Raw genomic sequence first — 3,257 nt, forward strand, 5'->3', positions numbered from 1 at the left:
CTCTTCATGCTCTTCTGTATAGTCTTCCACATCTTTAACTCTGCTCTTTAACCTCCATCTCTACAGTAGTCTACAGTAGTCTTCCATTCTTCCCCCCACTTACATTTCTAGTTACCCCTATTTCTGTCTTTTCCCCACCCTCTTCTCACACTATCTTTGGAATCCATTTTGGAATTAAAATCTCAGAGAGCTATTCTACTCCAAACACTCTTCCACTACCTCTCTCGCACCTCTTCATGCTCTTCTGTATAGTCTTCCACATCTTTAACTCTGCTCTTTAACCTCCATCTCTACAGTAGTCTACAGTAGTCTTCCATTCTTCCCCCCCACACACATTGCATTGGTCACACAATTTCTTAAATAATCTAACTAGTTTCAATAGCAAGTTAAGCTGGTAATTTCAAGAAAGCAGTTTCAACATAAATCAAAGAAACCACAAGGAATGTAAGGAATGTTGCTTGAAACTTAAAGCCAGGAAACAGGTTAGGACTCTTTTTTTTAAATTTAAATTTATTTATTTACATATTTACATTCATTCACTGTACATCATTACAGCATACAAAGTAAGAATTTTCATCCAGAGTACACTGTATATTGGCTCAATCAAGCACATCAACATACATGTTATCATCAAGAAATAATTTTCCATTTCTTGTTTCCTGTATGTTTTGCTTTTTTCTCCCCATCCATGATTCCCTATCTCTTACCCTCTGCTATCTCCCACTCTCCTCCCACACTGTCTCTCGTGTCTATGTTTGCATTCTATACTCTCCCAGCACATTTTATTGAGTCACTAAAGATCTTAGTTAATCTAAATATTTTCATAGCAAGCACAGCTGATATATACATTTCCATGAACACAAGTCTAACTTTAGGCATAAGCCTCAGTGAGTAGAATGAACATCCTATAAAGTAGCACCTAGCTGGGGCTATATATCTTACTGCAGGCATCGAATAGGTATTTTTAATGCATTTTTATTTTTAAATTTCAAGAAAAACAGTTTTATGTTTTTTTCTTTCTGAAACTTTTTTTATCTTAATTTACATTTATGTAGGCTCAAAAGTTTACACATTTAAATTGAATTCCCTAGCAACATATATGGGACCTCAGTTGGGTCTGAAAAACCATTTACAACATCAGTATTGGTTCACAGGTTATACACTAAGGCTAATAATGCTTTGTTACAGGCTTTACATGAGAGGGTAGCCAAACTAGGGTGGTTAAAGTTACAAACTGGTTACAACTGGAATCTGTTGTATTATCTTCTGTGGGGGTGGAGATGGAGGTTAAAATGCGGAGTTAAAGATGTGGAAGACTGTACAGAAGAGCATGAAGAGGTGCAAGAGAGGTAGTGGAAGAGTGTTTGGAGTAGAACAGCTCTCTGAGATATTAATTTCAAAATGGATTCTGGAAACTTTTTATTTACCTCCTGAAAAAAAAAGGTGGTTCTACTGTATCTGAGGTAGCTTCTATATAACATTGAAAATAACTTTCCCATTCAATTTGCATAATTCTATAACTAGCTTTTCCCAATTATGTGTATGAACATGCCATTTAGAAATTTCAAAGGACTCCCAATTTTGCCAATGAAGATTGGGGTCACTGCCACTTTTGTGGGCAAATTTTCCTAAGTGCTTGCAAGGTGGGACAACAAAGGACTCACACACAAAACCAAGTGATGTTTACAAGAGGGTTGTCCCATACAGGAAACTGCTTATGGTGAGTGATTTCTCAACTTAAAAACTTTTTCAAAAGGGACCAAAAATTCAGAATCTATGGGGTCAAAGTATACTGACCATGTTTATTGCTCAAGGTTTTAACCTTGAGCATATTCACTCCTAATAGTATCTGAAAATTCTAGACACTAGGTGGCAGTAGAATGCTCAGAATACCAAGTGATAGGTCTCTTGAGTATTTTTTCTGGCTGAGCAAAAAATTTTCTAAAATATCCTAATGATTTTCTTTAAGACTGCTTCATACAAACAATCCTAAATGGCTCTGTTTCCTAGGGACACTTTTCAGGACAGGGAGAGAAACTGACTTAACTTTTAGATGGAGATCCCACATTATGGATCTTTAACATTTCAAAACTAAGAGTTTTATTTATAATTAAAATATGCTGAAGTTTTTTTCAAGACACATGCTAGGCCTCTAGTCCAGTGAAAATGATGCACCAGTGAAGCATGATTTGGTCTCTCAGGAAAGGTGGACAAGATCACAAATATGTTGGGATTAAATTTATTCTGGCAACAACTTGCCGCATCATTCATGTTATGGGCCTTTTGTAGAAGCTTTAAAAACCTTTTCAAAAGTGAACAAATTTAGTCTATCAGGTCTATCAGGTACTCTGAGAAGATGGTGGGGGTGACAATGGGGAAATGGCAGGACAATAGTCATTATCTGAGGCACATGCTCACTTTCTAGGAACAATTTATTCTGGGAACATTCTGCTAATACTAAGACATCAGTATTTTTTTGTACTTTAGTGCAGATGGGCCATAATTGATTCAGATCTTAACCTGTTAGTGGAATAACGTTGCTCATTATTTTGTCACTATATGTATAACTTTGACAAGCACTATGGATTACATATATTTTATATACTGGTGTTTTTGGTATTTTTAAATTTATTTTCATAAAATATATACTACATAAAATTTATTATCTTTCTCTCAAGGTCCTAGGACCATCAACACCATGCATCTTCATGACTCCTTTCATCTTGTAAGACTAAACAATCAACAACTATTATTATACAATAATGTCAAATCTTTCTATTCCTCCCATCTGACTCAGCCTCTGCCAAACCATCATTCTTTCTGTACTTATTATTACTACTATGAACATCCCAAGACTGTTTTTACTGTGGAAAATAGTCCAAAAAAGTTTGAAATCTATTTAAAGAAATTGATTCAAAGACATTGGTTAAAGTTAAGTGAGAAAAGCTTTTGGACCATCATCGTAAGCTTAAGATCCACAGAAATGAGTTTCACTGGAAAGAGAAATTGGGCTTAACTTCAAATACAGAATGGGCAGTGGAAATTAACAGCTGAGAAGCCACGTGGTGATTATCAGATGGAAAATGACTAAAGAAACATTAGGAACATGAGAGATTCTGGATAAACTGAAGTAATAGGATTCTTGCTTAGGACACAGGGTGATCAGACATCACACCTAATCACTTATTTAAAATAATCTGATATTTAGGGTGGGGCTTCTTGCTAAACTACTTTAGCAGGGTTATTTGCTCAAAAGG

Source organism: Tupaia chinensis, unplaced genomic scaffold, assembly GCF_000334495.1.
Source record: "Tupaia chinensis unplaced genomic scaffold, TupChi_1.0 Scaffold147099_1, whole genome shotgun sequence".
Classification (NCBI taxonomy): Eukaryota; Metazoa; Chordata; class Mammalia; order Scandentia; family Tupaiidae; genus Tupaia; species Tupaia belangeri.